This window comes from Papio anubis, unplaced genomic scaffold (genome assembly GCF_008728515.1).
Source record: "Papio anubis isolate 15944 unplaced genomic scaffold, Panubis1.0 scaffold446, whole genome shotgun sequence".
Taxonomy (NCBI): domain Eukaryota; kingdom Metazoa; phylum Chordata; class Mammalia; order Primates; family Cercopithecidae; genus Papio; species Papio anubis.
The window spans coordinates 34,732-58,364 of record NW_022164635.1 but is presented as its reverse complement, the minus strand read 5'-3'; the positions used below and the strand labels follow the sequence as shown (position 1 = coordinate 58,364).

Below are 23,633 nucleotides of genomic sequence, written 5' to 3'. Positions count from 1 at the left end.
GCAAAACATCTTTTGTTGATTTTTCACGTACAATGATGTTTATTGCAGCCTTAATATTACAGGAAAGAAGACTGGATCCAGACCCAAGAGAGGGTTCTTGTATTTCAGGCAAGAAAGAATTCTGGGCAAGTTCACAGAGTAAAATGAAAGCACATTTATTAAAAAAGTAAAGCAATAAAACAAAAACAATGGCTACTCCACAGACATAGCGGCTCCAAGGCTGCTGGATGGCTACTTTCAAAGTTATTTCTTGATTATATCCTAAATATGAGGTTGATTATTCATGAGTTTTCCAGGAAAGGGGCAGGGATTTCCTGGAACTGAGAGTTCTTCCTTTTACACCATATAGGGTAACTGCTGGACGTTGCCATGGAACCTATAAACAGTCATGGTGCTATTGGTAGTGTATTTCAGCATACTAATCCGTTATAATTATCATATACTGAGCAGTGAGGACCACCAGCAGTCACTTTTCTTGCCATCTTGGTTTTGGCCAGCTTCTTTACTGCATCCTGTTTTATCAACAGGGTCTCCATGTCCTGTGTCTTGTGATACCAGTTCCTCTGGCCTCCTATCTCATCCTGTGACTAAGAATGCCTAGCCTCTTGGGAATGCAGCTCAGTAGATCTCAGCCTTATTTTACCTGGCCTCTATTCAAGATGGAATCATTCTGGTTCCAACACCTCTGACATTAACACTCAAGATTAGATAAATTCCAGTATCAGTGGCATTTGTAGAACATAATCTTTAAAATATCTACTGTTTAGAAATAATACTAATAACATAAGAATAATAGAAGGCCAGACATGGTGGTTCACGCCTGTAATCCTGGCACTTTGGGAGGCCAAGGCGGGTGGATCACTTGAGACCAGGAGTTCAAGACCAGCCTGGCCAACATGGTGAAATCTCATCTCTACTAAAAATTAAAATATATATATCAGCCAGACATGGTAATGCACGCCTCTAATCCCAGCTACTTGGGTGGCTGAGACATAAAAATTGCTTGAACCTGGAGATGGAAGTTGCTGTGAGCCAAGATTGTGCCGCTGCACTCCAGCCTGGGTGACAATGCAAGGCTCTGTCTCCAAAAAAAAAAAAAATACTCACAAATATATTGTCTCAAATCATGATTAAAATTATATCTCCAATGCCAGTATTTTTCAAATGGATATACACATTCACATAGAGACAAAACTGATGGAAAATACATTACTGATTTAAAATGTGTATCTCACTATGAAAAGGATGTAGATGACTTTCATTTAATTTCTACTATTTTGTTAGTTTTCTATAATGATCACATGTTGCTGATATGAAAAGAAAACTACAGAGAACATTATAAAGCAAAGAAATCATGTCAATTTTGATTCCTAAGTGTTTTACCTATATTTTGAGGCTTACACAGAGTTCAATAAAATATATTAAAATTACCTTTTAAATAAACTTAGTCTTTTTTTTTTTTTTTTTTTTTTTGAAAACGGAGTCCCCCTTTTTCCCCCGGGTTGGGTGCAGGTGGCGGGTTTTCGCTCACCGCAAGCTCCGCCTCCCGGGTTTAGGCCATTCTCCTGCCTCAGCCTCCCGAGTAGCTGGGACTACAGGCGCCCGCCACCTCGCCCGGCTAGTTTTTTTGTATTTTTTAGTAGAGACGGGGTTTCACCGTATTAGCCAGGATAGTCTCGATCTCCTGACCTCGTGATCCGCCCGTCTCGGCCTCCCAAAGAATAAACTTAGTCTTTAAAAGATATACTTTTTACATCAAATTAGACTTTCCTTACGAGACAAAGCAGTTCATTACACTTATAAATAATATCAACATTAGCACTTATAATTCTTTCCCCTTCCTCCCCAAAACCTCGGTGAGAATTCCATTCAGCATCTGTATAAGGGATGGAATTTATTTAAAAAAAAAAATGTACCTCTTACTTGCCCTACTGAGAACTAGTCAACAGACAAACTCCCAGGGTATCATTAAACACATGATTTAGTTTTTTTATTTAAAAAGTTTAAAGCAGAATGTAGAATTCTCAAGATTGTTGGCAAGAGGAAATTATTTTAAAATTCTTTTCATAGTTCTTTGAAATAAACATTTCTTCTCTGAAATGTAATTGTTTCAATCTAGGATTATTTCAATTCAAGCAATAAGAATACCACATAGCTCAAAAAAAGAGGTGTTTATTTCAAGGATTCCAAGCCACTTTCTGAGAATGTAGAGCAGAAATCAGAGGTCACTGTTGGGTAATGGAAGTGTAGAACCCACAACCCATTTGTATCCTGAAAGCCTTTACTCACAGGCTCTCTCTGTGCATCTACCTCTTGTTTCTTTCTCCTTCAGCTGATTTATGGTATCTGTTTGTCTAAGTATAATTGCCTCAAATGGCCTGACACATTTGTAGATTTTAAATTCTCATGTATACTGAGTCCCAGCCCTAAATTCTTGTGCTGAGAAACTGATCTGCGTAACATGAGTAAGGCTATCCCAGAGACATATCCCTGTGTGAAAGTAGTTTTTCAACAAAATGGGTAGTGCTTGCAGACATGCAGAATACTTCCATAAACATGACCATATGCTATAAAATGATGACCAGTGGGTAAAAGCAGGTACGATAAGTGTATAATGTGTATGTGTATGTATGCATGTGTGTATAACAGTTCATATAATTTACCCTTGACAAGAATAAGGCCAACTCATATATAATACTTACGTATGTTACATACAAACAAAACACCAAAAATGCAGACCCCAAAAATTCATAATTAAAGAAAATAAAACTGATTTTCCAAATTTTCAGTCTAAAATTGTACTGCAAAAATTTTAGAGATAGGAAACAAAGGGGATTGAAGTACAGCTCTGGAGTTAAACTGCCTGAGTTTGAATCCTGACCATTTGTTAGGTACAAGCTTTCCAGATATCACCCAATTTCTCTGCCCTTCAATTTCTCCATCTGCTAAATGAGAATAATAATAGGCACAGGGTTGTCCCAAGGATTAAAGAAGTTGCTGTATGAAATGCTTAGACTAGCATCTGCCATATAGAAATGTAATGTATTTTAATTATTAAAATTTGTTGTATGCTTTGTTTTCAAATGACCAAGCCCTCAAGGTTCTTTAGATGTGGACTATTAAAATTGTTTGTGGCTATAAATTTGATTATATGAAGTTGTTTAATAATATAAACTTTGCAATTAACTGCTATCTGATATAAATATTAATTATAAAGAAAACATATATGCAGCACAAATATCACTAAATTAAATGCCTTACTTTTCATAATTTCTGACTATAAAATATATACTAATTTTAGATAATTTAGAAAATAATATATAATTAAGTAGCAGAGCAAATCACTGATAATCTCATCCCTCAGAGGAAATTAATGTTAACTTTTCTATTTAGTCTTTAAATCTATCCATATTTACAAATTAGTTGAAATAATTTATACAAATAATTTTGCTTTTTCACTTGCCTCTTGCTTTTACATTTAATACTAAATAAAGATTTAATAACATAAAACAATGATTGACATAATCACTTTATAATCATATTTTTGTGGCTTGGTAACTAGTCCAAATTGTGAACCATTTAAAACCAAGACACTTTCTAGGCTGTCATGACTAGTTTGAAGTCATGGAAGTAATAAAAATATTTTTATTAGTCACGAGGCTGAGGCAGTAGGATACCTTGAGCCCAAAAGTTCGAGTCTAGCCTGAGCAACATATTGAGACCCTGTCTCTAAAAAAACAATAATAATTGAACTAAACTAATTTAAGAATTGTTATCCCAGATTTCCAGGCTAGATATCATGGAAATAGATTGCAAATACAATCATCTTTTAAAAAAAAAAGAAAGAAAATATTTATACACCTATAATAGTTACTTAACACCTAAGTCATAAAGTCTAAAAGAGCACTTTAGCTACAAGACTTAGCTTGTTCACATTCTCAGATGCTTGTAAGCACTTACACACACAAGATTTCTCTATATCCTACCCACTTCCTGACCTTCTCAGTCATCATATATGTGTATATATACATATATATATTTCTTAATCACAACACTGATTGCCTCTGTTAAATATTATCTCTTGCAGAAATATAAATTTTATGCATACTCAATCATCCTATGATATTCCTGTGTGAGGGAAAAATTGATTAGAAGAGTAGAAATCTTCATGTTAATGATTTCATTGATATAATTTTTGATATATATATAAAATCATATATATGTTGTATTCATTTTTATTTGTTTCTATAACAAATTAAGTAAGTCCTCACTTAACAGCATCCATAGATTCTCGGAAGGTGCTTCTTTAAGCAACACAAGTGTAACAAAACAAATTTCACCATAGGCTAATTGATATAAACTAGAGTTCAGTTCTTGCAGAATATTTCTGGTCACAAAAACATCACCAAACTTCTAAATAAAGACCAAAACACTTCTCATATTAAACAATGAAATAAATGTGAAGTATACATACATGTAAGAAAAATTAGTAAAAACAAATAAGATAATTATTTACTCAATTATTTCAGTTCAGAAAAGTTCAGGGGCCAAGGCAGAAATCAGCCTGGTCAGGACACCATTCATCATAGGGTCGGGATACACTCATGCACACACCCACACTCACTCAGGCTGGGACCACATAGACACAAAGATTCACTGAATGTGCACATCTTTGTGATATGAGAGGAAAGTAGAATACCTGGAGGAAATTTCCTCAGACATGGGGAGAATATGTCAACTCCACACAGACAGTGGCTCTGGCCAGGAATTGACTTTTTCCTCATCAACATTATATTATATATATTTTTTCCTCATCAACATTATAATACACAACATTGAATGAAACAATGTTTGCTCTGCAAAGGACCAGCTGTCTACAGGTCTTTTGAAACCTACTACAAACTTGATGACTTGAAACAACACAAACTTGTTATCTTAAGGTTCTAGAGGACAGAAGTCCAAAATCAGTTTTATAACGCTAAAGTCAAGATGTTGGTAGAGTTTGTTCCTTCTGGAGGGTCTGAGGGGAAAATTGTTTCCTTTCCTTTTTTCAGCTTCTAGTGGCTATCCATGTTCCTGGACTTGTGGCCTTTCCTCCATCTTCAAAGGACATTGTTCTAACTACTGTTTCTGTCATCATATATAGCCTTCATCTCTAACTCTCAGTCCTCTTGCATCTTTCTTATAATGACCTCTCTGGTTATATTGGTCAACCTACCTAATACAGAATAATCTTCCCTCTCAAGATCCTTCATTTAATCACATCTACAACATCCCTTTTGCCATAAAGGTAATTTTCACAGACTTTAGGATTCAAGTGTAGGCATATTTGAGGGCTGTTGTTTCACCTACTGTATTAGTCCGTTTTCATGCTGTTGATAAAGACATACCAAAGACCGGACAATTTACAAAAGAAAGAGGTTTACTGGACTTACAGTTCCATGTGGCTGGGGAGGCCTCATAGTCATGGCAGAAGGTGAAAGGCACATCTCACATGGCAGCAGACAAGAGAAGAGAATGAGAGCCAAGCAAAACAGGTTTCCCCTTATCAAACCATCAGATCTCATGAGACTTATTCACTACCATGAGAACAGTGTGGGAGAAACCGCTCCCATGATTCAGTTATCTCCCACTGGGTCCCTCCCACAACATATGGGAATTATGGGAGTACAATTCAAGATGAGATTTGGTTGGGGACACAGAGCCAAACCATATCATTCCACCCCAACCACTCCCAAATCTCATGTCCTCACATTTCAGAACCAATCATGCTTTCTCAGTAGTTCCCTAAAGTCTTAACTCATTTCAGCATTAACTCAAAAGTCCATAGTCCAAAGTCTCATCTGAGACAAGGCAAGTCCCTTCCACCTATGAGCCTGTAAAATCAAAAGCAAGTTAATTACTTCCTAGATACAATGGGGGTATAGGTATTGGGTAAATACAGCCATTTCAAATAGGAGAAATTGGCTGAAACAAAGGAGCTACAAGCCCCATGCAAGTCCAAAATCCAGCAGGGCAGTCAAATCTTAAAGCTCCAAAAGGATCTCCTTTGACTCCATATCTCACATTCAGGTCATACTGATGCAAAAAGTGGTCTCCCACAGCCTTGGGCAGCTCCACCCCTGTGGCTTTGCAGGGTATAGCCCCCCTCCTGGCTGCTTTCATGGGCTGCTGTTGAGTATCTGTGGGTGTTCCAGGCACACAGTGCAAGCTGTCAGTGGATCTACCATTCTGGGGTCTGGAGGACAGTGGCCCTCTTCTCACAGCTCTACTAGGCAGTATCCCAGTAGGGACTTTGTGTTGGGGCTCCAACCCTACATTTCCTTCCACACTCCCTCATAGAGAAGTTCTCCGTGAGAGCCCCATCCCTGCTGCAAACTTCTGCCTGAACATCCAGGCGTTTTCATTCATCCTCTGAAATCTAGGTGGAGGTTTCCAAACCTCAGCTCTTGATTTCTGTGCCCATAGGCTCAACACCATGTGGAAGCTGCCAAGGCTTGGGGCTTCCACCCTCAGAAGCAACAGCCCAAGCCACACCTTGGCGCCTTATAGTCATGGCTGGAGTGGCTGGGACACAAAGCACCATGTCCCTAGACTGCATACAACAGAGGGACCCTGGAATGGCCCACAAAATCATTTTTTACTCCTAAAACTCCAGGCCTGTGATGGAAGGGGCTGCCACAAAGGTCTCCGACATGCTCTGAAGACATTTTCCTCATTGTCTTGGTGATTAACATTTGGCTCCTCATTACTTATGAAAATTTCTGCAGCTGGCTTGAATTTCTCCTCAGAAAATGGAATTTTCTTTTCTATCACATTTTCAGGCTGCAAATATTCCAAACTTTTATGCTCCATTTCCATTTTAAAACTCCTTGCCTTTAACAGCACCCAGGTAATCTCTTAAATGGTTTGCTGCTTTGAATCCTTTTTTTTTTTTTTTTTTTGACAGATACCCTATGTCATCTCTCTCAAGTTCAAAGTTCCACAAATCTCTAGGGTAGGGTAAAATGCTGCCAGTCTCTTTGCTAAAATGTAACAAGCGTCACTTTTGCTCCAGTTCACAAGTTCCTCATCTCCATCTGAGATGACCTCAGCTTGGACCTTATTGTTCATATCACTATCAGCATTTTGGTCAAAGCCGTTCAACAAGTCTCTAGGAAGTTCCAAACTTTCCCACATTTTCCTGTCTTCTTCTGAGCCCTCCGAACTGTTCCAACCTCTGCCTGTTACCCAGTTCCAAAGTCACTTTCACATTTTTGGGTCTTTTCAGCAGCACCCTACTCTGCTAGTACCAATTTACAGTATTCGTCTGTTTCCATGCTGTTGATAAAGACATACCAAAGACCGGCAATTTACAAAAGAAAGACGTTTATTGGACTTCCAGTTCCACATGTCTGGGGAGGCCTCACAATCATGGCAGAAGGTGAAAGGCACATCTCACATGGTGGCAGACAAGAGAAGAGAATGTGAGCCAAGTGAAATGGGTTTTTCCTTATCAAACCATCAGATCTCATGAGACTAATTCAATACCACAAGAACAATATGGGAGAAACCACTCCCATGATTCAATTTTCTTGCACTGGGTCCCTTGCACAATACGTGGGAATTATGGGAGTACAGTTCAAGATGAGATTTGGTTGGGGACATAGAGCCAAACCATATCACCTATATGTTTAGTGACTCATGCCCTTAGCTAAACTGTGTGGTATATTTATGACATCTTTCTACAATTATCATATTTGATTCCTATCTTGGTATTATCTATATCTTCACCTCAATTATTGTTTTTTTTCTACCAAATGCAAATTTTTAATTCATAGCCCACAACCAAAAATAAGTCCCACAAAACATGATCAAATGCAACAATGCCATACATATTTTCCAATTTTGGAACACTTGAAAATAGCAGCAAACTATTTTTGTCTAAGTATTCAACTATTTTGTATTGTAAAATACTAAAACTTTTAAACTAGCTTAATCTGTTTCTATTATGCAATCTCATATTTTTTCAATTGTATTATTTTTAAGTGGCCTATGAATGAATATCTTTCTTTTTTGCATATGTATGTAATAATCTCTATATCCTTATTTAATAAAGCTGTAGTTTTAAACAAAAATTATAATAAATTCAAGTACACCAGTCTCAAAAGTATATCCTGTGGGTATCTCTGTAAGCCGCAAGTTAAAAAATAATTTATTAAGAGTTATCAGTAGTTTTCTTCTACAAAACTATTCCAAAAAGAAAAGAAACATTTCAGTAGTTTTCTTCTCAAACATTTCAGTAGTTTTCTTCTACAAAAACTATTCCAAAAAGAAAAGAAAATGACAAAGTACATAATAGCCTGCATGTGACATATCAAGACTATGACATACCGACAAAGAGAGCAATGTGAACAAGGGATTATTCCTTTCCTATCTTTTCTCTTCTTCCAAAAATATTGCAAGTGTCTCAAGAAGTTTGTAGGGAAGATTTATGGAGCATAGATGATGTAATACTTGGGTAAATGAACAAACTTCGGAATAGCATCAGACTTAGAATGTTCTTGAGACTGCTTTGGATTTGGGTCTTTAATTCTGCCAAATTCTTCAATGTCTGTGCATGTATTTAATACTTATGAAAGAAAAAAAACCATGATGGCATTTTTCTGGCAATTAATATTTGAATTCACCTCAGAGATATTTTCCCCACCATAGACAGTCATTATGCTGACATTTTGATTCAGGGATTTGCAATTGCAGACAATTGGTATCTAAATGAGTTGTGACAACTGCAAGAAAAACTTCTGTTTTAAAAATTTTCTTTCATATGTCAAATCATTTCATTACTTAATTTCCAATGACAAATCTAATGGCATTTTTCACTGTGATAAAAGTAACACAATCCAGAAACTGGTTTTTTGACATGCAATGTATTTTGACATAAATCAAAAGACCTATTAAGTTTTTTAAATCACATTACATTGTGTGTATCTTGTTCATTGTTTCTCTGTTGCTAGATATCTATGATATATAAAGTCTATTCAAAATATCTGAAAACTCTCTGATTTTCTAAGAAAACATGTTTGGTGGTTATTTATTTTATAGAGAAAAGTTTATTCACTTAGAATTCCCTGGAGGTGGGTAGAGAGTGTGGACAGTTGAAAAGTCCCTCTGGCTGCAAGGTTATCCGTAGTGGGAATTAATTGCAGTACACAAGCTTGACTACAAATTCTAATATTACGTATAGCAAGGAAGTTTCCATACCAGGAGTGGGGCTTTTATATGGTTATGAATATGATGAAGAGATAAGCCACAATAAAGAGAAAAAGCAAAGTTGGAAGTCAACTAGAGGAGCGAATCAATACACTTTGTAAGTTACTCCATCTTTTACCTCATCTTGCAAATATTCAGTTAAATCACGAAAATCACAATGTGTCTGAGACAGAGTTTCTGATGAGGTCAGTAAAAGGCAGAATCCAGTCAGTCTATTTAAGCTCAGGGACGGAGATGCCTGGGGAGCTGAGAAAGTAAATGAAATGGGTGAACTTAAAGTGAGCCCTCACATACCCTGTGCTGTTGGTGCCTGTGAAATGGCACGTGGCCTAGGGATGTCTAGGGGCTAAATTCAGCAAGAAGCCATGTGCCCTGACTCAGCAGTCTGTCGGCCTGCTACAAGAAGAAACCATTCTACCTCTGGCTTACATTTCGTGTAAAGATTTTCTTAAAAAACTATCAGAATTGGGAATTAAAATAACCAATTTAGAACTATATCAAGAGTTCACCTACCTCTTTGTTTAATGTATAGTCCTTGGAATACCACTTAGTAATCAACAAAGGTGTTGGAGTATTCTGAGAGTATTATATAATTACAACCTTTGGCAGATGAAATATTTTAGATTAAGTGATTCAGAGAAGTAAGAAAGTTTACTGTATGACTTCTGAGGTGAGTACATCAACTAGAAAATTTCAGGTTGGAGTTTGGATTTCAATCCATCCTTCACTGACATAAACTTCCTTAAGAAATTAGAGCTTTTTCTGGAAGGGGAAAATTACTTCATTGTGGCAGATGAGGATTTTGGACTGATAATGATCTCTGTCCCATTTCACCTGATAAAACAGTGGTCCCTTGGGGCTGAAAAGTTAAAGGGTAGCTGGCTGCTGGGACAATTTTTCAGAGCTAAAAACTCATAGGAATCCTAGCAGGGAATTCAGTGCCAGAGATCTGAGAATGTAGGATTTAGAATCACAGTTGTAACAAACTCCTAAAATATTAAAGGGTAGCTCTCAGAAGAGGAGAAAAGAGATGATTACGGTGGTCAACAGACAACTCTGAATACTCTAAAAGTCATTGAATTGTTCATTTTAAATGACTAAATTGTAAGGTATGTGAATTGTATCTCAATACATTTGTTAAAAGTGAAGAAGCAATGGCCATTACTAGCAAGCTGCAGGATCTGGCAGAAGTGTGTGTAGACTTAAAGCCTTGAACTGTACATTAAGTGGCTTTCAAAGAAAATAAAATGTAATAACATTAAAAAATAAAGGCTATTGAGAAAAAAGTGCTGTAGGATACATAGGAAAAAATTGCCATAGAAACATATGAAATAATAATAACACTTATATAGTACTTATTTTATGCCAGATTATTCTAAATGCTTTATATGTAATAAATTATTTAATCTTCACAGCAATGCTGTGAATTAGATACCATCATTATTTTCACTTTAATAATGAGAGAACTAAGGCTCAAAAGGGTTAAGATATTTGCTAAGAATATATAGAACATACAGATATTTGTTAAGAACATACATATGGATGCTAAGCATACATATTTGCTTAGCAAGTAGAAGAGCTAAGACTTGAGCTCTGAGATTCTAGGTCTAGAATCTTCCTTTAACCATTGTGTATATTATATAAGGTAACACTAGGTGCTATATAGACAAAATGCAAAAGTTTATTAGCTTCAAGTAATATAAATGTATTTCTCATGCATATAAAATGTAATATGAGTTTTCTCGTTTTAAGGCAGCTTTCCTTCCCATGCTTCTTAGATCCTGCGGCTCTGCAATCTTCAGCATTCAGATTTCAAGGTGGGTGTATTCATTTTCAAGCCAGAGAATGGAAGGAATAAGAAGTATGGCACACGAATGTTATTATGAACCAACTGTGGAAGTAACATCACTTTCATTCACATTCTATTGGCACTCAGTCACCTGACTATATTTAACCACAAGACAGGTTGGAAAGTATGTACTATCTGTGTGCCCAGGAAAACAGGTAATGATCAGGTGTTCAACCTACAGTCTCCGTCACTATGCTGAACTTTGACTTCTGACTCAATATCTATCTTGAAATATGCCTCTTCTCTGAGGAAATCTCTTTCCCTTGTCCCAAAATTAGGATCAGGCAATGACAAAGTCTAGTAAGACCAACCAGTCTGGTTTGCCCTCAGGACCTAGGATTTTCCATTTTAAAACTGGGATAGTTTTGGGCAAATCAACTCCAAGAAAATTAGGCTAGTGTTTACTTCTTCCTCCTTGATATAACTAGATTCCTAGTAGAAGCAAAAAACAAGGCAGAGTTTTGCCTGTTGGATGGTGGAAAAAGAATCTAGCTGGGTGTTTTGTGTAGGCATGGGAATGGAGCCAGAGGGTTTAATAATGGAGCCATTTGTGAAACATAAATCTCATTCGCTAAGGGCCAGGGAAATCTCAGTAAATAACTCCACCCAAAGGGATTCCATTCCTGGGTTCCTTTTGTTTCTATTTTGTCAATTATTTAAGTAATTTCAAAGCAGTTACAAACCATCTTATTTTCTCAATCCTAGCTTCTCAATTCCTTGCATCCACTTATCTTTATAATAAGCTGTCAACAAAACAGGAATTAAATCTATACATAATAAAAGTGAAATGACAAGAATAAATGAGAAGTGAAGTAAGACTTTAAACAGTCCAGGTTCTTCCTCTTTGTTTTAGGATAATTTTTTAAGTCATCTGAAACAAAGTTAAATGATCAATAAACCTTTAGAATTATGAAAAAAAAATTATTCTAACTAGCATTGGAAAAATAAAGAACCCATCTCCGTCCTCATTGGCGTAGTTCTTCTATGTGCCCTCAAAATGATGAAGTTTGATTTCTTAGGTTACTGACTAAACCTCTTGTCACCAAGCTTCAGACACTAAGAATTTATTGGGCATCTATATGTAATTTCTGTAATGTGTACATCTTTTTTAATTAAAACACACTCAGATGTTATTAAATGTCATTTTACAATGTATTTTGATAAGACAAAATATTTAATAAAGTATAATTGTCTTTTCTAAAGGTTACCATGAAACACACTACCAACATTTCAAGATTTTGTAAACAGTATTTGAAACTATTATTTTTAGTACTCGAAAATATATATTTTGCCATTTGTTTTTAATCTTTTTATTAGTTTTTTCCTTATAAATGTGAATTCTATTTTATCAAGTATTTGTCTGTGACCTAAATGCACTGAGTTTTTCAGATTCACATGTCTGCAAGGTAAAAGATATTCTAAAGTATTAATATACCAATAAATTATTTAAAAGATTTATGTAGGACTTTATTCTGAAAAACAAATGCATTTACAGAATCCTTCCCAGAGCCATTAATCTTTCAGTCTTTGACTGGTCTGGAAAAAGAGAATTCTATTATATTGTAAGTTTGTGAGGTTCTGGGTATAAAACTTAATTTGCAGGTCCATCAGCACTATTCACTCAGCTCCAGGAAGAGTCATACCCTAGTTAGAAGTACTCAGTGGAAAAAAAAATTCAAACCATTTCTGGTTAACACTTAATCTGCCTTTTAAACCACATAAAGGTAAACTTGAGAACCATAGAAGGTATGAACCTTCAAAGTAAACAAATATTTACACTTAAGAATACACACACACACACACACACACATATATATATGTATTTTTCTTTTACAAAAAGAAAAGCATTGGGGCAGTATTTGGAAGTTGAGAGGAAAAATCACAGACATACCAAAAACCACCATATGCCCAAGGTCAGGAAGTTTTAACAATACTCACGACAAAAAATAGTTTGGAGTACTCAAATCTCTCACGTACTTTGATACACTATTTTGGGGGAAGTATATATTTATATATATATTCTTGGTACAAAATATAGATTCAAAATACATCACTAACCATATCTGAAAATAAATAGTAACAACTCGAGATGTCCAGAAACTCAGGAGAAAAATTACCCTTTTATAATTAAGAGCATTTCTTTATGTTATAATGATATTTTTACAGTTCTGTTGTTTTTACAAAATTATCAAGGTCAGTAACAAACTGGAATCAGCATTAATCATCAGAGGATCTTCAGAAATTTTGATTAACATCAGTAGAGTAAGTGCTTTTGGAAATGAAAGTAGCATTATCAGGCTTACTGTTTGCTAATAAGAAAAGGGGATTGCAACTTCATTTGTTCTAATTGCATTTTTCTTAATGGTAGACTTGGGATAACCACAGCTGAGAATACATTGCTTTCGAATTCGAATAGGTGGGTGAACCATATCTTCTTCATCTGATAGTCATTCTATTTCTTTATTGACGTCTCTTTTTAAATATCAAGTCACATTAGTGTCTCTTTTCCCTCCACAAAAGATAGGCTTTCATGTGTCAGAAACTCACCGCTGATCTGTAATCCTCAGAGAGCAGAACCCTGGTAACTTAGGGGTTTTACACCTGCCTCTAATTTAATCACCTACTGTGACTGTTGCTCAACACCAAAATAACTCAAGTAGTCTTCATCTGCCAGGGGGAAAAAAAATTGAATTCTTAAAGAGGAAGCTTACTAGGAGAATTTCAACCACCCTGACACATCTCTAAGAAAAAAAAAAAAAAAGAACCTAAAAGCTATTTTTCAAGTGATTAACATTGATTAATTCACAACTAAAAAGATCATTTGCATAATTTTAGAATATATAATTAACACCGTGATTTCTCTGAACACTTCAGACATAAAGAGTTTAGTTTTTCGAGGTTTTCTCCCCCGCAGAATCAATTTACTATTTATACCTATACTTAAGGTAGCTAAATCAAGATGGCGGTGGTCTGAGCAATGCTGAAGAAGGCTGGAGAGTGTGTATGTTAAATAAAGGGCTTTGGAGTTACAGACCTGAGTTTTAAATTTGGCCCCACACCTACTCTGTAACCGTGGATAAGTCATTTAATCTCTCCAAGACTTTCTTTCCTTATCTGTAAATTAGGGATCAAATTCTAACCTGAGAAAGTTTACTGATTATTAAATAACATAATATAGATTACACATTTAGCCTAGGAGTACATTAGTAATTAGTTCTGCTATAATTATTGCCATAATACTAATAATTTTTAATGTTTCTATCATTGCCTTTAGATAGATTTCAAGGTCGTGCTACATTTATAGAGCACTTAGTATATTACTGAGTATCACAAATGGCAAACTGTAGTGGGAGTGAGGAGTGAGATGGGAATAGCAACTGGAGAGCTTGTCTTTCCAGAATGTCTCCTCACTTCTCAAAAGTATGTGCCTAATCAGAGTGGTAATAAAAACTCATACATATATTGTGCCTCACACTTGACGGAGCCTTTTGTATACATATCTCTGTTTAAGTTAGCATATAACTAGGCTAGCCTTACTGAGAAGATTGGGTAAACAACAACAAAAAATCAACAAAAGGTACATGGAGCTGACAAAGCAGAGACGAGACAGGGTGGCAGGGAAGTTGCTACCTCAGCACAAACTATAAATTTGATAATTAGCAATAGTAAATGGGTGCTAACAATAATAGGAGATAACATTTATTGATGGCCTATCTGAGGCAGAACCAGGTTTAGTGAGCCCTAAAATTCACATGATTTGTGGGGCTATTTGCAAGAAAAAAAACCACACACACAAAAATATAAACACAATTTTAGAGCTTTGAAAGGTGTCCATGCAGTTGAGGGTCCTGATGCTTAAGTGTTGTTAACTTTTTAGTAAATTCACTCTGGTGATTACTATATGTATAGTCCCGTCTCTATTAGTCAGTTAAGAAGATGCTATAGCAAATAATACAAAGTAAGACAGCCCCAGTCCAAATCCTGACTCTGTTCCACGGGGCTATCTCAATTTGGGCAAGTTACATTCTTTCTTTTATTTTCCTCTTTGAGCCTAATTTCCTTATTTCAAAGTGAGAATAATGATTTGTGGGTAACTATGGTGTGGTTAGGTTGAAAAAAATTATAAAGTGAGTGACACATAAATTTTATCATCGTGACTATTATTATTAATATATTTTGGTTTTTTTGTTTTGTTTTTGAGATGGGGTCTCACTCTGTTGCCTAGGCTGGAGTTCAGTGCCGTGATCTTGGCTCACTGTCACCTCTGTCTCCTGGGTTCAAGCAATTCTCCTGTCTCAGCCTCCCGAGTAGCTGAGATTACAGGCACCCGCCACCACGCCCAGCTGATTTTTGTATTTTTAGTGGGGATGGGGTTTCACCCTGGTTGGCCAGGCTGGTCTCGAACTGCTGACCTCAGGTGATCCACCTGCCTCAGCCTTCCAAAGTGCTGAGGTTACAGGCGTGAGCCACCGTGTCCAGCCCTATTAATAGTTTTTAGTCATCATTTTATTAACAAGTGAAATAAATGATGTAATTTGGCCGCCATCAGATACAGAAAATGCATAAAAGCAGATTCCATCCCAAATTTGTTAGGTGGCAAAGTGCATGCTCCTAACTACTATATAACACTCTACTATCTTCAAACTCAGAGTAGAAGTGGATCTTCTGAAAATATCTAAAACTTTGAAGAGAAATGATAACTATGTGGTTATTTTAACATTCTTTCTTGTTGATGTATAGTTTCCAAAAAGAACTAAACCCTAGAGAGTATAGCAAATGATAATTTAGATTCTCAATTCAAGAACCAAGGCCAATTCCACATAAAAAAAATATACAGGTATAGACATGCTTAGAGAAAATTCAAATACTGCACTACCACGGAGGAGGTCTTCTTGAATCTCTGTGTATTTATAAATTTCAGTGAGGTCCAGGGCACTTCTTCAACATTTCTTTCCATTAAGGAAAATAGCTATAGTCCTAAATATGCTTGCTTAGAAAATTGGCATAAAATATTTGAAATCGTAAAAATATTAAAATTTTAAGATTTCTCTACCTTGAGATGGATGCAAAGACACAATGAGAATGTATCTGGTTGTGGTATAACAAAAATACCTTGCCCAGTTCAAATCCAGTAAGGAATTTTGCATTCCCAAACTTCAATACTGATTGTTAAGTAGACCGAAGGTAAATACTCTATATGTTTGTAAGATTATATGACCTATTAGGAAAGAAAGAGTGAGATTTGTGAAGTATAGAGGCTTTCACAAAGTCTGGGATACTTATAAGTATCTGTTATAACAGACAATCACAAACTCACCTTGAAATCTATAGGTTAAAATGATTTAAAGCTTTCCAATATATGTGACTTGTTTCTGTATACAAATTAACCTTATTTCTGAAGTTTCGTTACATTTTCGTATACATAGATTTCCATCACAAAATTATTGGAATATTGGTCAATAAAAAGAACTACCAGTAAATCTAAAGAGAAACTCAGCATGAGGCCGGTTTCCTTTTATTCCAGAGGGATAGAAAGGTAGATGGCAGCATAAGGCTTTGGAACGAGACTATCCGAGTTCAAATTTGACCCCACCACTCTCAAGATCCCTCACTCTTTACTAGTTATGCAAATTGAGGAAGTTATTTAATGTCTCTTTGTGACTAGGTTTTTAAATCTCTAAAATGAAGTTTTTAACACATGGACCTCATTGAGTTGTTCTGAGGGTCAAATCAGTAAATTCATGTGACGTGCTTAGAGCGGTACCTGACACAGGGCTGAACACTCAATAATTATTAAGTTCTAGTGTCTATTTTGCTACTTTAAATATATTGTTCCTTCCATAAACTACCCTAAAATAAACAAGTAAAAAGCAGTTATATGATCAACACTCCAGGTATTTGCTTTGGATGGTTCTGTGTTTATCCTCTCTCTGTTTATAAGAGGTTGTTTATAAGAAAAAGAACACAAAATAAATATAATTTTAGAACTTTGAAAGGTGCCCATGCAGTTAAGGGCCCTGACCCTTAAGTGTTATTGGCTTTTTGATAAATTCACTTCTGGTGCTTACTGTATGTAGTCCTGTCTATACTAGTCAGTAAAGAAGATGCAATAGCAAATAATACAAAGTCAGACAGCCTCAGCAGCTCCTTGATCATCTTGCTTCTAGGTTCTCAGACTCTCTTATCCTACTTTCTTCTTCTGGGACAGCACATTTAGCTTCTGATCTTGGCTTCCAAATCAACTCTAGTTGTACATTTTTGCCCAATTTTTCCCCCAAAGTCTCTTAAAGAATTCTGATAGCAAAGACCCCAGTCTGACTTTCCAGGTGTTCTAATTCTTAACAAGCCTCTCTATCTATTGCACTCACCACCCCTAACCAGAAGAGCTTTAAGTATGTTTTTAAAAACACAAGGATGATTAAGATCTCTTACAGTAAACGCTCAATTTAAGAGTATCCAAGGAAGACAAAAAAGCTGTTTACTCCCCAAATGCAGATCATACTAGAAGAGAGAAAAACCTCCTAAGATACATGGTTTGAAATATGTTGAGTTCTGCCATTATGAATAATGATCACTCTATAGTATGTCACCATCTAGCAAGGAATACTAACCATCTAGCAAGGAGAACATTGGAATGCAGACCTAAGGCACATAAAGAACTTGTGCAAAATATATGTCCAAAGGAGAATGAAATAGAAGGACTAGCTAGTCTTGGATTCAGTGTTTACTATAAAACTAGAGTAATCAAGACAATTTTCTACTGGTGAAAAGGTAACTATATTGCAATGAAACAGAATAGAGTGCAGAAATAGATTCATACATCTGTGGTCAATTATATTATGACAAAGTATCAGGCGATTCAATGGGGAAAAGGAATATCTTTTCAAAAAATGGTGCTGGATCAACTGTATGTCTATGTATATTTTTAGAAAGAATATCACTCCAACTTTGCATCATATTTAGACTTGAAAAAAATTTTCTAGAAGAAAACATATTTTTAGAACAACAACAAAAAAGCGTAAGCCATAAAATAATAATATATCGAATTTTTATCAAAATTTAAAAATATTGCTCTTCAAAAGACACCATTAAGAAAATAATGCACACTGGAAGAAAATATTCATAATACATATCTTACACAAAGTACCTGAATGCAGAATATGTAAAGAACCCTTGTAACTCAATAATATGACAAAAAAAAAAACACTAAATAATGGTCAAAATCTAAGCACAGAATTTACAACAGAAGATGTACAATAAGCACATAAAAACATCTTCAAAACTATTAGTCATCACAGGAATTCAAATTGAAACTACAATAAAATATCACCACACGACTATTACAATGGCCAGAGAACTGACCGTACTAAGTGCTGGCAAAAATATGAAAAAACTGGAACTCTCATGCATTGCTGGGCAGAATGTAAAGTGGCCTAGGCACTTTGCAAACAGTTTTTCCGTTTCTTAAAAAGTTAAAAAAAAAACCTATATAAATAATTGTCCATACAAAGACTTGTAAAACAATGACCATTGTGGTTTTATTTGAAATAGTCCAAAAATGAAAATGTTTCAAATGTCCATCAATAGGTATATGGATAAACAAATTGTAATATATTGATTCAATGCACTACTGCTTAAAAACTAAAAGAAATAACTGTTCATGGATGTAACAATGTGGATGAATCTCAAAATTATTATGTTAAGTTAAAGTAACCAGATAAAAAACAGTACACACTGCAAGACAACATTTACATAGAAAATGTAAACTATCTATAGTGACAGAAGTATAATTGTTGTAGAGAAAAATTAGTGGTGGGAGTTTGGCCAAAATGTTCCCTTATTGATTGTAGTAATGAATTCATAGTTGCATATTTATGTCAAAATTCATGAAATTATATACCTTAAATATGTTAAGTTTCCTGTACATCAGTTCTACTTCCATACATTTGTAAAAAAAAAAAAAAAAAAAAAAAAAAAAAAAAAAAAACTTTAGAAAAATTTTGCCCATGTTTTACTGCCTCCTTCTGATGTAAAGTAGAAGTTAAGAATAAAACTAGTAAAACTGGTAGTGCATGTATATAAAGCAGAAAGCCTGATGGAGGTTTTTCCCTTTCTTTTCTAAGATATAAAAATGGCTCTTGAAGAGGCTAGTTCAGGGCTAGAGCGTTGGAGTAGAATAGGAGGGAATTATATGATTTAAAATAGCTCTCTAAGGATGCACTGACAGTCCATTTTTTTGCAGAGAAAACTGGAACAGTGCATTGTGAGAAGACTAGGAAGAGAAGTGAGTGGGAATCCAAAAGATATTCAGGTAAAGACAATAGGAAAAAAAAAAGTTGGTGTATTGTGAAACTTTGGCCCCAACCAAAATTCAGTCTGTGGCCCAAAAAGTGCCAGATCTCATAGCTCAGAAGAACTCTGGGATGAGTCAACATTCAAGTGACTGGGAGTACACCCAAATAACCAACATAAACCTCAAAGCAAGGGAACAACTGGTCTGACCAGACTGCTCATCTCTTGTGCAGAACCATCACACCACCTGAGCCTCAAAACTTCACCCTGCTATGGTGTGAGTAGATCACCACCTGATTGATTCTCTGGGTCCAACAAGTCAAATTGCTGGGCTACCTCCAGAAGTCATATTCCTAACATATCCCAGGATGCTTACAAATGCTCTAGGAATTATTGGGCAGATATCAGGGTGGTGGAAGAGAAAGTTTAAATTCTTGTATATTAGGACCAAACTGGGAAAATCTAGGAGTATTCTAAACTTAGAACAGAGGGGTCACCTATTGAATTAATATTTAAAATAAATTATATAAAACTATATACATTTTAGATAAATTATATAAAACTATAAATAGTTTTTCAGTACAGGAACAGAAGACCAAACACTGCATGTTCTCTTATAAGTGGGAGCTAAATGATGAAAACACACGGACTTAGAGGGAAATAACTCACAGTGGGGCCTTTCAGAGGGTGAGGGGTGGGAAGAGGGAGAGGATCAGGAAAAACAACTAATGGATACTAAACTTAATACCTGGATGATGAAATAATTTGTACAACAAACCCGCATAACACAAGTTTACCTGTATAACAAACCTGCACTTGTAACCCTGGACTTAAAAGTTAAAAAAAGAAAATGAAACTATGTGTAGGTTTTCCACCTACGGTGTTACTTTGATTACTCCTAGTTGCTATTTCTGCTATCTTCATAAACTACTGATTTAGGCAGACATCTGGATCAGACAGACTTATTCAACTGGCCAACTGAAATTAAGAATCCAATGCTCCAAATGGACTAACCAGGTAAGCAGCAGAGCACTCACCTTTTTAGCTACAGAGCACTCACTCGTCTGGGTTAAAGTTATGTTTAAGAATTTGGAAGATTCTATTTTCAGTAGGATTAACTTATGTTTATTAGTTTATTATTCCTGAAATTTTCTATCTTTGCAATGAAAACACACATACACATGTATATACAAACACACACACACATCCACCTAAGGAAGTTCTGTAGAACAAACTGATGGGATGAAATATAAAAAGACACCAGTCATCCAGGAAAAAAATATACACATCACAGTGGGTGAAAAAAATTAACATTAGAAGTCTTGATTAGTAAACCTTGAATAAAGATAGAATGTACTTTTTCTGTGGTTTTACCTCTTCAGAGCAATAATTTCATACTTTTGTTTTATGTTACTATGGGTTTGTTTTGAAAGAACCATTAGAAGTTTCTTATCACAAAAGTTAATATAAATAAAAATACAAAACAAAGGAATAATCCTATTCTCATAGTCATGTTTACATTAAAATTCTATTGGCTTTGAAGCATAGTTGAAGTGTTATTTTACATCAGTTAAATATAGTATCACTTAAATATGGTTTTCAAAACTGGGCTAACGTGCTGTTGGCCACTCAAATTCACTAATGACAGAACATTGTTTTGAAAAGTGCATGGGGATTTAGATGTATACAAAAGTGATCATTTTAACTCCAAATTTCATTGTCTGTGTGACCCTGGGCAAGTTTATTATTTTTTTAATCCCATTCACAAAACTGGGATATTAATATTTATATTAGGAGATTTGTGAAGTTTTAAAGTGATAACATATAAAATTTATGCTGGGTGCTGCCTTCTCCTACACCCAGAATTCAGATTTTTGTTTTGAAAATATTTGTTGAGGAATTTTTAGGCTGGAGAATTAGAATAAATTCATTTTTAGAGACAATAGAAAGACCAGCATGTGTGGTTACCTCTATCATTCATCATCAGACATCAATGAACATTTGTGTTCTTTCCTCTTGTCTCAGAGATTAAGTGGCTATGTCACTTCTCTCTTCATAATTAGAAAGGTAGAAATAGCTATTCTTCTGCTATTTCTAAAACTGCACCAAGATGATAAGAAATATACAGATATTTCTGGTGGTAAAATGCTCAGCCTCTAAAGTCGGCCGCCTGGAACTGAAACCAGCTATACCATGTATTAACTCTGTGACCTTGGGTGATTTTCTCAGTGTCTTAGTTTCTCATCTCTAAAATATGTAAGATTATTTTTGGGTTAAATTTGTTAACATACAAAGAACAATGCCAGACACTAAGCAAGTACTCAAAAAATAATTGCTGTTATTATTTCTCTTGTAGATTTCTTAGCCTCAAGCCAACAATTAGCTTTCACTTGAAAAAGGAATCTAATATCCTGCTTCTATTCTTGATATTAGAAACATTGATGTAGAGAGGGGATACTAAGTGTGCAACTCTCTGCCCTCAAGCTTCATTACTCATTCATTGGGGAAGAGGAGAAACAGACTTTCAAAGGGAAAACGTGTTGATGAACACAAATAGTATTTTTGCCATGATAATGTGGAAATTATTATAATTTGTTTGCTTGTTTTTTAGTTTTGTGATGTTCAGAAATAAAGTAAGAGAAAAGGCCATGGGGACCAGTTTGAGAGGAAATGAAAAGTGGGGAGAAGGGAGGGAAAAGCTGCCTCTCTATGTTTAACAAAACAATATTTCTGGGGGTAAAAGGTGAGGAAGGAGTGAGGCGACTAGTTGTGATTCTTCTTTTGTGCACTCTATTTTCTACCCATCAGTATGTTCTGTCAGCTCTTCCTCCAAATATATTCCACATTTGCACCTTCTCATTGTCTTTGTTAATTGCATCTGTGGTCCTATAGTTTATAATCCTTCTGTGGATTTCAGTAGCTCCACTGAGCTGTTCTTCCTGTCTATTCTTGACCCCAGAGTGTATTGCCACACAGCAGCCTGAATGATCTGTCTCAAGTATACTTTAGATCACTTAACCACCCTTGTAAAAGCTCCAGAGGCTACCAGTTACTCACAGAATAAAAATCTAAACTGTAAAATTCTGTTTCCTGAGTGAGGGCTTTTGCACTTGCTGGTCTTCTTACTTGGAACAGTCTCTCCCAGACTTGTCATGCAACTGCACATGTCTCATTATTTAGATCTTTGTTGAAATGCACCTTGTCAGAGAGGATTTTTCTAACCTTCCTACCTAAAGTGCCTTTCCCTACCATTTTTATCTTCTTCATAATACTTCTCTGTACCTGAAATCGTCTTATTTATTTTCAGGTTCACCTTCTGTCCCCTTCAACTAGTCAAGCTGCTTGGAAAGAGGACTAGTCTGCTTTAGTCCTGTAACCCCAACACCTGAAAACAATAGCTATTTGTAACTTGGCTTACTCATAGCCAGGTACCAAGAGCCTGGGACTGGCCACCTCTCAAGGTTAGAACCATTACATCATTGCTGGTCAGGCTCCTCTGGGCTTTACCGGCTCTTCCACTCTTAGACGTCATTTTAGAACCTAATAATTATTTTTTAAATGAATCTTGTGTCACTTGTAAGCAGGTAAATTTTAAAAGTATGTGCTCTCTTAAAAGTTATACAAAAAACTGTAACACAAATCAGATGGATCCCAATGTTTCTGTATCCCTGACCTACTAGTTACCCCTATTCTTGACTAAGGTTTGTGACAGGGGAATGAAACATCACATTGAAACATACCTGTAAGTCAAATCTATTTTCAGAGATTACAAAGGGAATGTTTACAGGGTAATTAAATTTTTCCCAAAATATTTTATTGTCTCTTTATCAATAAAAACTATATTTGTTTGCTGTATCTACCTAGGCAAAGCTAAGCATAGAATGAAAAAAAATTTAGTACATATATTTACATAGTTTTACATATATATACACATACATAGTTTTACATATACATACATAGTTTTACATAGTTTTGTACATATATGTACATAGTTGTACATATATATACAGACATAGTTTTACATATACATACATAGTTTTACATATACATGTAAAACTAAGAAAATTTTCATTTTATGCCTATAGATATATACATACATATACACATATATTACATATATGTATATATGGTGTGTGTGTGTGCATGCGCACGTGTGTATGTATCTTTCTCTTGAAATTGTCAAACTGTTGAGGCAGTACATACACACACACACACACAGATAAAAGTATCTATATTCAAA

General features: G+C 35.4%; 1 long non-coding RNA gene across 2 annotated transcripts; it reads left to right on the top strand.

The window, feature by feature from the left end:
* The first annotated feature begins 7,185 nt into the window (after nt 1–7,185).
* Nucleotides 7,186–23,307, top strand: LOC116273185. 2 transcript variants are annotated; one of them, XR_004181647.1, is made up of 4 exons: nt 7,186–11,069; nt 13,470–13,517; nt 19,344–19,412; nt 20,296–23,307. It is a non-coding gene; the product is annotated as an uncharacterized LOC116273185 (long non-coding RNA). The 2 variants fall into 2 exon arrangements; XR_004181646.1 differs by lacking the exon at nt 7,186–11,069 and having other exon boundaries at nt 11,085–13,517.
* The last annotated feature ends 326 nt before the right edge of the window (nt 23,308–23,633 follow it).